Here is a 14,549-nt window from a genome sequence, read left to right as displayed (position 1 = left end):
GCCCTCACACGCTCTTGTGATGCAAAATCACTCGCTTCCCCTTTTTCGTGGCTCACGCCCCTCGCGGGCAATGAGTACCGCACTACTGAGGGTCCAAACTCGCTTGGGGAATCCGAGCTGCCGGTTCCCCTCTCACACATACATCACTCGCAGCACTCCAGGATACCCGACCCAGACCGAACGGATTCCACACAGATACTCATGCGTCTCGCGTCTTCGTCCAGACCTTTGTGCACAAAGTTTATAGGGTCTGCCGGCTTCCTTTGCCTAATGCCTTGAATTTAGGTTCGTCGGTGCAACTGAGAAAGGAATTGGAACTACCAGGGCCACCGACTGATCGGCGGGGCACCCCCCAGGCAGAACCAAAAGCCCTATCATGCAGCTGGCATCCGAGTCACGGCACCAAATTGTAATAGACTGGAGACACAAGTAAGGATTCAAATCGGAATTTATTAGATTACAGCAGGCAAGGCGAAGGCAAATACAGCGCTGGACGGCAGGAGAGTCACCGCTCTGCCAACTGCCGCAGCGTGCAAAATTCCAGTCCACCTTTTTATCTCTTCTTTTTAGCTGACGTGTCCTTTCCTGTTGTACTTTGCGAGTGTGCGACCTGTTGCTAGGGGGTCTTTTTCTGCCTCCCGGTGGTCGTAGCGATGAAGGCGGGTAGTCATCCTTCGGTTGCCTTTTCCCTTATATGGCAGCTGTGCTCAGGTTTCTGAAACTTAAAACTAATTAAGCAAGTACAGAAAAAGGATTGAGCAAGAGCATGTTTGCGTATGGCTTTTCTATAGGCTTAGATAGTAACATAGTAACTTTCTGTTGAGTTGTTTGACCTCTAGTGAACAAAAACAGTTTATGTTCATCACAATGACAATATTGGAAAGGACAGCAATTGTCCATCACCACTGTGTCCCTGCAGATCTGGGCTATGCAGAGTTCAGTCCACCCCAGCTCCAGAGACCCTCCCCAAGCCCTGCTGGGTTGCCACGCCTCATGCACCATCCAGCTGACTCCCTTATCAGTCACAGAGAGGGAGCCCTGTTGCAACACTGACTGCTCTGACACCCTGAGCCCCCTCACAGGAGCTACCACCTTCTCAAACACCTGGGAGTATGGAGGTGGTCACAGACCATTTGTTTTCCCCCTTTAAGCCCAGCTGCTTGTTGGCCATTTCTTCCTATTAAGCTTTCAGAATGAGGAGTTTAAGGCCAGTAGCCATAAGCTGACTGCAGGATGAGTTTTGGTCAGTGTTGTGGTTTTGAAAAACAAACCAAGTGAGAGGCTCTAAGTCAGAAATACAATTTAATGAGAAGAAAAGGAAAATAAAATAGAATAAAATAAAATAAATAAATACAAAAAGAAAAACCATTGACAGAGATCAGAATACAACCTGATCAGGTGATGGAAACCGTCCAGACGAGGGGGTCTTCCTGAACAGAAATCTTGTAGAAAAGGTCTGGTAGCTCCGGTCCCTCTGGGAATCCAGTGGGTGAGGGCTGCTTCTACTGTCCCAAATCCCAGCTTATATCCAGGTGAGAATGCTTGGCTCTTCCCATGGGTGGAGCATCTCACAATGGGATGATGAGTCATGGAAGAGGGCCTTGATGGCCCATTAAAGAGAGAGATAACTCCCGGAGGGAGTCATGCAGTCACTCTGAGTCATGCAGAAGGCATTGATGGACCATTAACTGAGATGGTGATAGAATATATCCTAAACTACAACCCAGGACAGTCAGAGATGAACTGCAGCCCTTGCTGGAGCTGCTGATGCATCTCAGAGCTGGTTCAAATCCTCCCACCAGCACTGAGCCTGCAAGGACACATTCCCCCACGAGCTCCCCATGTCTCACATCACCCGGTCATTAGGCCATTCCTAGCACTAGGCTTTGCTGACCTCTGCTGCCTATTTGTGGTCATCATGGCTGTTTGCACTGTCGCGAGAGGACTTTCTCTTGTCACAACTCCAAAAAAAGTGTTTCTCCACCAGATATTGGGGAGTTTTATGGAGGAAACTTCTTGGGTGAGGTGAAGAGAGGAGGTGGAGGTATGTGCTGGTTTGAAAGCAAAACCAGTGAGAGACTCCAAGTCAGAAATACAATTTAATAGAAGGGGGAATAAAAGTAAAATAAAATAAATGCAATAGTACAAAAGACCACTGACAGAGTCAGAATACAACCTGAGCAGGGTGGTGGAAGCAGTCCAGATGAGGTGGTCTTCTTGAAGCAGTGATCCCATAGAAAGGTCTGATAGCTCTTGTCCTCTGGGAATCCAGTGGGTAAGGGCTCCCTGTGCTGTCCCAAATCCCAGATTACATCCCGGTGGGAATGCTTGGCTCCTCCTGTAGGCGAGTCCGCGGAGGGCTGGGACAAGGAATTTCTGCCAACCTGTATTTTCTAGAATATGTGGTTTTATTGCAAGGGTCGTGGGTAAAAAGGCCTTGCCTTCAGCCACCAGCCTGGGCTGAAGGGAAGTCCCAAAGAGAGAGGGAGAGAAGAATAGGAGGGTGTGGGCTAAGTGAGAAGGGAGTGAGAGAGCAAAGTGGCAGGGGGGAAGAGAACAGGAAAGAGCAAGAGTAGGGGGAAGAGGAAGGGTAGAGTGAGCTAAGAGCAGCGGGAAGGAGAGGAGGAAGAGGTAAGAGGAGGTAAGAGGTAAGATGTAAGATGTAAGAGCGCAAGGTCCTTGTTACAATACATTATATCTCATTTTGTGATGAATATTCTAATTTTCAGTGACACACCAACACAAGACACAAAATCCTATAGAATCTACATATAGCCTATAAGAACTACTATATTACCATACTGTGTTATATTTTAAACTCTAAAAACTACTTTTTAAACTACTGTTTTGCTGCATTGACCTTTGGATCCCTTAGCCAGCAGAAAGGGTTCTGCTGAATCAGAAGGGATTCTCCTTCAGCTAGCTAGACCATTGTTTTCCGGTATATAGTAACTAAGACTTAGTATCCTACAACTCAAGGTAAGCTTTCATTTCTATCCCGTTATAGGTTTCATATTTTCAGAATCTTTTGCTAAGGCAATCATATTTATAAGGTTTCCCCTGATTCATCCTCTCCACATCTCCCCCTTTCTGACTGAATAATTAAGATACTAGAAATTGTCCTATTAGTTATTTTTTGCACACACTTAAGTATACAGGGTATGGCTACTAAAACTACAATTATTACTATTAAAATAATCAAACTTATTTACAGACTTCCTTTAGCCAAGGTGCAAAGCTCAAACCGTCAAACAAATTGTCTAACTAGGATGGGTCATTTGTTGTAATTTGGTTAGCTAAATCTTTTAAGGTCTGTAACTGGTTTATGATAGAAATAGAAGGATTAGATAAGTTTATACAGCAAATATTTTTCAAAAGTAACATTAACAAAGCCTTCTGGGAAAGGTACTTAACTAAACAGGTTGAAAAGGGTTTGGTCAGGGCTCGTGTTGGATGAACAGGAGGTGTCCAGAGCTTGCAGACTTGGCTAAAGCAATTCAGACATTCGTCTTTGGTTGATCAACAGGTAAAGCTTCACTATAAAATTAAAACAAAAGGGTAAGAAACACATGCATTTGCGCAATTAATAAAGTCCAGTCTTTTCTTGAGCTGTTTCGGCAGTCCTCATTCTCCTGTGATTCTGCACAGTTCAGGTCTTGCTTGCTTCCTGGCTTCCACTTGTGGCATCACTGGCCGGTGTGGAGGTGTCAGTGGGCTTTGATGCGTGGTATGGTGCCCTGGTTTGGAATAAATTAGGGAAGAACCTCCAAAAGGAGTCCCCTAAACCAAACCTCCACCACCCCTTCTCCCCCAACCCTGGGTTCGGGAAGGAAAATACCTTGGAGGAAAAGTGGAAAAACCGGTTTACTGACAAAAAACACTCCCCAACACCGAATAGTGGGAAAAGACGGGTTACTGTGATGAGGAGGGTGCGACGCGTCTGTTGCAAGCCCGGGACTTCTCCAACTTGTCAGGTCAGGTCAGGTCCGAAGCCGGTTCAAACCTTGGGGGGGGAAAGAAGGAAGGAAGGAAAAAAAAAAAAAACCAAACAGAAGCAGCGGGGGGAAAAAAAAACAGCGGCAGGGGCAGCCGGATAGCAAAGCAAAGCAAAGCGAAGCAAAGGCAAAGGCAGCCAAGCTAGCAAAGAAAGAGCCGAAACAGGAAAGAAAGAAAAAAAAAAAACTGCAGGCACCCGCCCAAGAGGGAGGGGGCAGCTGCCAGACATAACAATGTATCCAAGATATGGGATGGATATATGGGATAGGAGGCAGGTCAACCCAGAAGAGGAGGCTTTGGGGGAATATCGGTAATTTCCATCTGCCTTCTTTACAGGCAGAATAGGTGTATTGAATGGAGACATACAGGATTCTAACAACCCTTGTTTAATCCGTCTCTCTATTTCGGGTTTTAACCCTTGTCTCCCCTCTTTAGGTATTGGATATTGCTTAACTTTAACTGGTATCTCTGGGTTCTTTATAGTTACTGTAAAGGGTTCAATGTTCAATCTTCCCACCGTCTCTGGAGTATACCATACTTCAGGATTTATTTTCTCTTCATCTCAGTCCTTAAGGGACACAGCTTAATAGTAAGTTTCTTTCCCACTACTTCCAAGTTAATTCCTAATTCAATCATCAAATCTCGACCTAACAAATTATAATCGGCCTCAGGCACTAGCAGCAAAGACCCTATGCCGAGTTTAGAGTCTGTTTCAAACAATACATCTTTACTTACGGGTACCTTGAATGGTTCCCCTTTAGCTCCAATAACTAGAACTTTTTCTGAAGATATTCATACCCCCGAGGTAATTTTTGGATGGTTGATCTCTCCGCCCCTGAGTCCACTAGGAACTCAATTTCTTGTTGTTGGGGACCCACTTTTAATTTTATCAAGGGCTCAGTTCTTTCCTCGAATCCCCAGTAAATAGAGCCCCTGACACCCCCTATTCCTCTCTGAACATCCGTTCATCCATGATCCTCTTTCTGCAATCTTTCTAACATGTCCCTTCTTTCCACAGTAAAGCACGTTAATACACCTCTATCCTCCTTCGGGGGTCTCTTTGTCCCAGATTCTTTGTGTCTAGCCTCAAATCCCTTTCTGGAATCTGCCTGTTCTCTGCCTGTCTCTGACTGCTGCCAGCATCATTAATGCTTGTTTCTTGTAAGCCTCATCCTTCTGCCTTACATAAACTTTCGGAGCCTCTCTCAACAATTCATCTAATCCACAATCTTGCCAATCTTCTATCTTTCTAGCTTCTTTCTGAAATCTGCCCATGATTTGGCCACAAACTGAGTTTTCATCAGGGCTTGTCCCACCGGGGTATTAGGATCTACCCGGGTATACTGGAGACTTTTTTGTAACCTCTCCAGCCATTCAGTGGGGGTTTCATCCTTCTTTTGTTGTTCATTAAAAGCTTTATTGATATTCTGCCCCCGAGGGACTGATTCTCTTATTCCTTGGACAATAATTGTCCTTAGGGTCTTGCATATGACCTCGATCCACTGGATCCTGATTATTCCAGTTTGGTCTCTGGAGGGGCCACTTAACATCTGCCACGGGACCCTGTTGGTGTTGCTGGTCCCCACACTCTCATTCCGGCCCTTCTGATCATTCCCCTCTCTTCTGCTGTAAATAGGATGCCCAGTATAGACTGGATTTCATCCCACGTGTATATGTTGGGCCCTAGAAACTGGTCCACCCTTTCTGCAACTCCTAAGGGATCCTCTAACAAGTTCCCCATTTCTTTCTTAAATTCCCGCACATCTCCTGATTTAAGGGACTGCTACATATTCCCATACCCGGTTGTGGACCCCCCATAGCAATTTCTCTGAGTGGGTATAACCCGCTCTCATGTTGTTTACTTTTCATCTGACTCCTTGTTACTCTCTGGTGTTCACCGGGAGAACCAGATGCGGAGTCTGTACCATCAGGGTAATTTGGCACAGAAGGGGGTGCAGGTGGAAGAGGTGCTGGGGGAGGGGGGTGGTGGTATATAAGGAGGAGGTGAAACAGGTACTTCATCCTCTCTTCGTGTTCTCTTTTTCCCCTCTCCCCCTTTTTCTTTTAGAGGGTATAAATTTATCCTAGTTTCTGACCTGATCCAGAGATGTGCATACTCACTCTCCTCTGAACTGAAAGGTTCCCTGGAACTTACATAAATGTTCAAAGCCTGACAAATCCAATCCTCAAAGGAACCAAACACAGACCAGTATAGGTGGTCGCCTCTAATTTGCACCTCCATACAATAGTGAATAATTTTTACTTTACTCTTACCCTGCCTAGAAGGGTAATCATCCCAATATGTAATCATAAGTCCCAGAGGACTATCTGGCAGTATCGGGGGGAGCTTTGCCTGGGGTCCCCCACCCATGGGATCAGAGGGCTTGCTTTTCCTCTGTCCCATCTTCCAGAGTGCCTTCACACACACACACACACACACACTTCGCCTCCTTTTCATGGCCCAGTCCCTCGCAGGATATGGGAAATGCACTACCGAGGAGTCCACAATCACTTCGTCCTCCACTGGACGTATCACAGCGACACACTCTGGGATACCCAACCCCAACCGAACGGATAACCGGCCTATACTTACGCACTCCTGCGTCTTCGTTCAGGCTTCGTGCACAAAGATTATGGGGTTGCTGGCTTTCTTTTGCTTACTGTCAAATTTTAGGGTTCGTTGGTAGAGGATCAGTGTGACCTCAGACACAGACAGCTGAATTCCTTTCCCACCGTCGAGGTCACCACTTGTGATGGAGGGTCACACTTGCAACTGCTGTTAGGAGCACGAAAGGACGACGCAGGCCAGCAGGAGGTCAAGCAGGAAAGCTTCTACTTTATTTTTCTGACTCCATATATATACAAATTTACAGACAGGCCAAGATTGGCTACACAGGTAGCCACCTCTTCGACCTCGTTGGTGACCATCACCATCAATCATCATTCTCCTCCTAGAGAGGAAGAATGTAAATAATTCTAATATATACATAGTTACTTGAAGCTGCATGAGAACAAAATGCAAAAAGTGAAAAACAGGCAAACTTGAGGCAACATCTCACCCTTTTACCATTAAAAAAGAAAAAAGGAAAAAGAAAATGAACAATGTTCAATTTCTTGACGTGGAAGGAGCATCGGAGTGATCATCGGCATCAGAGTCATCACTCAGTGGTTCCTCCACTTGTTGACCTTCAGTCTTGGTCACGGTCTCCTGGCTTTCAACATGACAGGGTTATTAGAACCCTGCAGTACCTTATGATGCTTGATGGCATACAAAACCTTTGCCAATTGATTGCAGGGTTTCACCCTGCATTCCCCATTTTTGTTTTGAAGAACCCAGACCTCAGGGGCACAACACAGGGTCTTCATCAAATGAAACAGAAGCAACATTGCTGACTTCCTTCAAAATTGAATGACCCAACCTGCTGTTCCATGTCGGCCACAGAAACTAAATCCGTGACTAAATTGAAAGGTTCCTGGGAAACTTTGGAAATGCCATGACGGCAGCCCTCAATACAACCAATTGGGCTGTCCCGTCCTCATGACCTTCCAAAACTTGACCCTCAGATCCATCCTTCCAAGCAACAATGCCCTGTCATGTCCTTCCTGAACCATCTGTGAAGACAGCAGGTCCTTGCACTTACTTCTGACTAGTTTTGTGCTGCAAAAATTTCAAAGAATTTTTGCCACTTGCAATAGCTCATGGCTGGGCAGATGACAAGCAACCTGCCCTAAAAATTTTTCAGAGCATTTGGCAGAGAAACACTGCTTGCAAAGCTCCAGTCAAATTTCTCCCGTAATACTGAGAGTATAAAATTTGCAAAATCCGCACCTATCAATCTGCAAGCACTGTTGCCTGCATTTAATTATCAATCAAGCAATGAGCTCAAACAATGCAATTGCCGTCTTTTGCAGCTGATGGGGCAGAAAGACCCAGTCCAAACGTGCAAGGGATTGGACTATTCACATTCCATCGGCCACTGATACCTGTAGGGTACAAATGAATCACAAGAAAACAATCTTTCAGATTCACAACGAGGATCAACCAATCTGTGGGAAGCATGGTGGGCGATGGCACATCAGCCCGCACCATCTTTATGCCTTCCACCACAGCATTAACTTTTCAGAGGTCCTGTAACAACCTCCATGTCCCAGACTTCTTTCTGAGGCAGGAAACAGAGACATTCCAGGGACTGGCAGAAAGTTCCAGATGATCCTGGACCAACTGCTCCCGAACCAAGTCACAAAGGGCGACGAAGTCGTCTAGAAGAAAGAGTCCATTCCAGACGCTAAGCAGCAAGGGAGAAACTCACAATGTCCACTCCAAAGACAGACAGAGTAAAAGTTGTTTCAGGACAGTCTCTGGCCAGAACAACAGTCCAGTGAACGTCAGGCAGCCCAGTAGCTTCAGAGCAGCCTCCTTGTCGCCACCAGCACTCTGTCCTGTGAACAGAAGACTCAAAAAACACAAGTTGAGCATTCAGGTCCCTTCAGGGACAGTGACAGGGGCGAGTGGGTGTGGAAACTCTGCTGGCCCAGCAGACCTCCATTGGCTCTGGGGATTGGGAAGACACTCGTGTCTGAGCACGCTTCCTTTTCGTGCTCCACTGCCCATTTCCTGAGCCCGATAGAGACTGGCCATTCATGTGAACTGTGGCCTTACAATCATTGGCCATGTGATTTGGCCATCCACACCATGCACAAAGAAACAAAGGTTTGGTCCCCTTCTTCCCTTTCTTCCCTGTCTTCTTGCTGGCCGGAGCCTTTGCCTGCTTTGGCTTCCCACCCCGCTTCCCCTTCCAGGTCGGGCGCAGGGTGGTAGCCACGGCAGCCACCTTAGCATGTACAGTGCTCAATTTGGCACAGGCTTCAGGCATTTGCAAAAGTGAGGGATCGCCTGGAAGGGCCTCAATGATCCTTCTACACTCTGCATTGCAATTGCTCCTTGCCAAATGTCTGAGCAACATCATTCTGGTATTAAAATCATCCACCTGTCGCTCAACCGAAGCTGTCAGCCTCTCTGCGAACTGCAGGAAGGATTCGTCAGTCCCCTGAAGAATTGTGGCAAAAGACTGTTTTGGTGCAGACATCTCCATTGTCTGTACCAATGCTGCCATGCCAACCTTCTGGCACTGCTCCAGTACCAAGGGCTCACAGGTGATCTGCCTATTAACATCAGCAAACTCACCTATACCCAACAGCACGTCTGGCCCTACCCCATACCTAGGGTCATCTTGACGAGCCAGCATTCTGTGCTGCAGTCTTTTCAGCCAATTGAGACCACTTGGACTCAAATAGGTCATATTCGACCGGCTGAAAGAGAACCTTGCCCAAACACCGAATGTCATAAGGAGGTAACACGTCTGTGTCTATCAGCCGGAGTACCTGCATCATCTCCGGAGACCCCAGACCGTGTTTACCAACCCTATCTCGGAGATCAACCAAAGCCTGCCAAGACAAATGGGCATGTTTCTTGCGACCAGCTTCCCGAAGCACAGGGAAAGCTCGCAGACCGCCCGTCGAGGCATCATCCTCCGAATTCTGTCCCCTAGACTCCACGGGGACAGAGGCAGGTGCCCGTCTTGCAGCACCTGCAGAGCTGGGGAATTCATCCTGCCCTTCAGGGGGCTGCCGTGCCGAACCACGGCTACCCACGGCATCAGCCTTGGATCGAACATCCTCCCAAAAACGCACGCGGTCCCGCGGCCGGACCGTCACCTGCACGGTGGCAGCGTCACGACCACCCGAAAGCGACCCGCATCCCGGGACCCCTTGCCATGGGTGAACACCGGCCTGTCGCCAGCTGCGCCGTCCCCCCTAAAAGTAAAAAATTGTGGAGCCGCTCCGGCTCAGCGCGGGGGGAAACGCAGCGCCTTGAGGGACTTGCCGTGCGGCACCGCTTCCAAGGACACGGGCGATTTGGGGGGAGAAGCCACGGGGGAAGGAGAGGGCTCGCGGGGGTGAAAGACTCGCTGGAGAGCCAGGCTGTACAGCCCGAAGGTCACCCGAGCGCCACCTCCCAACGCATCTCTCGGCGGAGCCGCAGCGCGGGGGGCTGCGGGTACCGCTCCCAGCATGGTCCCCCCGGCCGCCCGAACTCCAATGGTGGGCGGACCTCCCGCCCGCTGCGGGGCGGGCCTCTCACTCTCCGGGGCCGGCCTCTCACTCTGCGAGCCGTGCCCCTCCGGGCAGGCTTGGCTGGCCGCCCGGAGCCGCGCCCGGAGGCGCGGGGGGCTGCGGGTCCGGGGCCGCTTCGTTCGGCCCCTCGGGACGGCACGAACCCACGCCGTCCTCCTCCACGAAATATCTCGTGGAAATCCCACAATGAGGGCAGTCCACTGTGACCGCCCCCCTCCCGGTCCAAACGCGCTCTTGGCGCTTCCCGCGCCGGGAATCCACGGGGAGGGGAAGGGACCTTCTGCTGCCGCCTCCACGGCACCGGAGTCGGCGGCGCTGGTAGCGCCGGTCCCGCTGGGCTTCCGCAAGCCCTAAGATCCCCCGCACTCCAACGTCTGCGGGGTGCGGGTACGGGCGGGGTCCGGTCCGCGGGCCCCGCGCCCTCCTCAGCTGCCGCGCTGAGGGAGGACAGGCTTTCCTCACTCCTGCGCCTACGTGGGGCGGGAATCGGTTGTCCGCCGGCACCGTGCGAGCAGGGGTAGGGCTAAATCCCCTCCGCTCCAGCGGCGCGTCCGCGGTGCGGAGACTGGAGAAAAGGCACCACCATCTCCCCTGGGACCTAGCCCGGGTGACAGTGTCAGGCTGGAGCCATCCTCTGAAGCCCCAGAACTGGGAGGCTGCATACCAGCCAGCGTTTCCAGCCTTTTCCAGGTTGTTAGCAACCTCAAAAAATCCACCTCATCATCCACCTTAAACTCGTGCAGCAGGCGGGACCCTAAGATCTGCCACTGCCATGTGGAGAAAGCAGCCTGAATGCTGGAGAAAAAACCATGGCTCCTAGCATAATAAAAAAACTCTAGGAAGTCCTCTCTAGTACAGAGGATCCCTCCTTCTCTAGGACCTCAAACAGAGGTCCATCACGAGGACATCTTCCGAGGGAGAGGCAGAGGTCATCACCTTTACCCCTTGTTACCTCAGATACACAGAAGGCTGAATTCTTGTCCAACGGAGGGGTCACCACTTGTGATGGAGGGTCACACTCGCAGCTGCTGTTAGGAACACGAAAGGACGACGCAGGCCAGCAGGAGGTCAAGCAGGAAAGCTTCTACTTTATTTTTCTGACTCCATATTATACGAATTTACAGACAGGCCAAGATTGGCTACACAGGTAGCCACCTCTTCGACCTCGTTGGTGACCATCACCATCATCATCTTTCTCCTCCTAGAGAGGAAGAATGTAAACAATTCTAATAATATACATAGTTTACTTGAAGCTGCATGAGAACAAAATGCAAACAATGAAAACAGGCAAACTTGAGGCAACAGATCAGATGGGGTGCTACCGAACGGGGGCCGCTGTCAGCGGGGCGCCTCCCCTGTATGGGACCCACACCAGGTTGCCTCTATCCGAGTCACGGCACCAAATTTGTTATATGTTGTCCCAATAATTGACTGGACACAAGCTCAATTAAATCAGATTGGAATTTATTGAGCAAGCGACAGTAAACAAAACGGCGCGCTGGGCGGCCAGGAGAGTCTCCTGCTCTACCACGGTCCACACCACTATCTGAGAGTCTCTGCTTTTATACTTTTCAGCTCCCTGTGATACGTGTATTTTTCTGTTTCTCCTGTGTTTTCGCAAAGTGTTGCTGGAGAGGGGTCTTTGTCCGCTTCCCGGTAGTTGGTGGTCCGGTGGTTGTGGGAATGCTGCTCTGATCCCTGCAAAAACTGGTCACTCAGCTTTTCTTTTGTTTGCTTTGCCGGATGTTTGAAGAGAGGGTCTTGGCGAGAATACCAGGTGCTTCCTGTGATAGGTTTAGTGAACAATTACTGATTGGTAATCTATCATAATGAATTCTAATTTTCAGTGACCAACCAATACAAGACACAAATCCTACAATTCTACATACAGCCTATAAGAACTACTACATTACCATACTGTGTTATATTTTAAACTCTAAAAACTACTTTTTAAACTTCTGTTTTGCTACATTGACCTTTGGATCCCTTAGCCAGCAGAAAGGTATTGTTCAGTCAAAAGGATTCTCCTTCAGCTAGCTAGACCATTGTTTTCCGGTTATATAGTAACTAAGACTTAGTATCCTACAACTCAAGGTAAGCTTTCATTTCTATCCCGATTATAGGTTTCATATTTTCAGAATCTTTTGCTAAGCAATCATATTTATAAGGTTTCCCTGATTCATCCTCTCCAACATCCTCCTCCTGGGCGGAGCATCTCACAATGGGCTGATATCATTCTATGAGTCATGCAGTGAGTTCTTGATGGCCCATTAAAGAGAGATAGCTCCTGGAGGGAGTTACCTATGAGTTATGTGGCAAGGCATTGATGGGCCATTAACAGAAGATAGTCCAGAGGGAGGGGGCAAGGGAAACACTGCCCCATCTGTTTTTCACACAGCTCATGAGGATGGTGATAGAATACATACTTTGGGCACATCTTACATTGTAACCTAGGACAGGGTAGAAGTGCCTCTCAGCCAGTAAGCCCAAATATAATCTCACAACAGTAAATTGCAAAAAACTTTTTTGGCCCCATGTGTCTGTGATTGGAGAATAATTGGAAGACAAGGAAAGTAATATGGAAATGGAGAAATGGCAACTCTAACAAAATCTGCCAAGCTGATGAGGGAACCCAGAGACTGGGAGTGTTTGTATACTCTTTGTCCAGTGCAACACTGCCCAGCACAAACACTGTGTGTGCCCCCTGCTTTCCACCTCCCCCACTCAGCTGGGAGCCATGTGTGTCTCATTTATCCCAAAGGCATTTGCAACACACCTGATGCCTTTGGCCACGTTAACATCAGAGGCTGCTTTGCACCTTGGTGACAGGGGCAGCACTGGGGACAGTTTGTCTCCTGCTGTCCTGTTCCCTGTCATGGCTAAGCAAGAAGTGGCACAGCAGCACAGTGGCTCTGATGTCCCTGAAAGCTCCTGGACCTCAGGTAAGAAGAAAAGCAAAGTCTTGGGGTGCTGGCTGCTGCAGAGGTGAGTTGTTGACTTGAGGCTGTGACTGGAGAGCTCAAGGCCAAGGAAAGCAGAATTCCAGCCTGTCACTGCTCAGTGCTGCCAGAGGTCTGCTCTCAGAACAGTGTTTAGGGACCAGGGCCTCTGGAGCATGTCCCTTTGGGACTTGCAGTCCTTAAATAGCCCCTCTTGGTGCTTTTCCTACCTCCAGACCTTACACTTAGAACCTGGGTCAGAGGCTACAAATCTCTGAATGAGTGCAGGAGTCCTGTAAGGTTCAGGTTCTGGGGTAGCAAAGCCTTGAATCTTTTGTCCAATATTTAGACATGTGTATATACAAAAGGATTTGGTCTTTATTAATTGTCCTTTCATAGGAAATTCCACCAGCTGTCCTCCTCCCAGGGGTGCCAGGGATGCTCCAGCCCCAGGAGCCCATATATGGTTACAATCTCTTAAGCCTGCATGTTCCACAACATGTGGTCATGGCTACTTTTAAGGATATGTATGAACATTGCTCCCTTTTCTGTGTGCATAAACTCCCAGGAATGTGGAAAATGATAAACATTTTCATAAATTAAAGCTGTCAGCTCTGTACAATGTGTCAGCCCTTCTACCTTGTGGTAGTTTAGCACAAATGTGAGGCTGGGGATAGACTCTGGCTGACCAATAGGAGCATTGTCCACGCCTCTGGAGAACCCAGACTTAAATCAGAAATCCCAAGTGACTCAGTCTTTTTTACTTCCAGCTAGAGAAAGTAACAGAGCTCTGAGGAGTGGCCCAGGCTGGCCAGGCCCTGCTGCTTCCCCCTTGTGGGGGGAGCCGGCCCTGGGTCTGGCCATGTCTCCGAGCCCCCCATTGGCACTCAAGAGTGAGGGTAGAAGCTGCAGCTGAGATCCCTGACTTCACGAGCTGCTCCGATCAGTGTGAGTTTCTTTCCGCCCCCCTTCCCCCATCGGCCCAGCCGGCATGCCTTGAAATCAGCCACAGCCAGATGAAAAGAAGACCTGGACAAATTTAACTCTTTCTTAGCACAAATAAAATTTCCAAAGCCCTAACCTTTTTCTTAGTAAGAGAGACAGCCAAATTGGAAACATGTAAAGAACAATATAGAGATCTCAGAGTCAGTAAAGAAAGAGTGACTTTTTTAGTTGGAAGAGATGACAAGTTGCCTTAGTTCTAAGCTGAAAATCTTCTATGGGTTAAAGTAACAGATTGTAATATGCTAGAATAATCTTTTAAATTGTAGACAATATAAATTAGAGAGTTGATCTGTGAATTCTTTGAACAAAAGTATCGGTGGTTTACTGAATGAGTATTGAATTAGAAGTTGGGATTTAATAGTCCCATGAGAGGTTGGAACAGAGAGAAAGATGAGAAGAAGCCCCCTGTGCCAGCAGAAGAAGTAAGAAGACATCTCTGTTCCCTGAGTTGAAGAATTCTTTGCCTTTAAAGTT

General features: G+C 48.4%; 1 long non-coding RNA gene across 1 annotated transcript; it reads right to left on the bottom strand.

Moving 5' to 3' along the window:
- Positions 1–2,086: 2,086 nt before the first annotated feature.
- On the bottom strand, positions 2,087–12,557 carry LOC136373298 (uncharacterized). Its single transcript, XR_010745618.1, has 2 exons — positions 12,325–12,557; positions 2,087–2,332 (listed from the first exon to the last, which is right to left on the bottom strand). It is a non-coding gene; the product is annotated as an uncharacterized lncRNA (long non-coding RNA).
- Positions 12,558–14,549: the final 1,992 nt, after the last annotated feature.

The sequence above is a fragment of the Sylvia atricapilla genome, chromosome W (genome assembly GCF_009819655.1).
Source record: "Sylvia atricapilla isolate bSylAtr1 chromosome W, bSylAtr1.pri, whole genome shotgun sequence".
NCBI classification, from domain to species: Eukaryota; Metazoa; Chordata; class Aves; order Passeriformes; family Sylviidae; genus Sylvia; species Sylvia atricapilla.
Note: the sequence above shows the minus strand (reverse complement) of the source record. Positions and strands in the feature narration are given on the sequence as shown.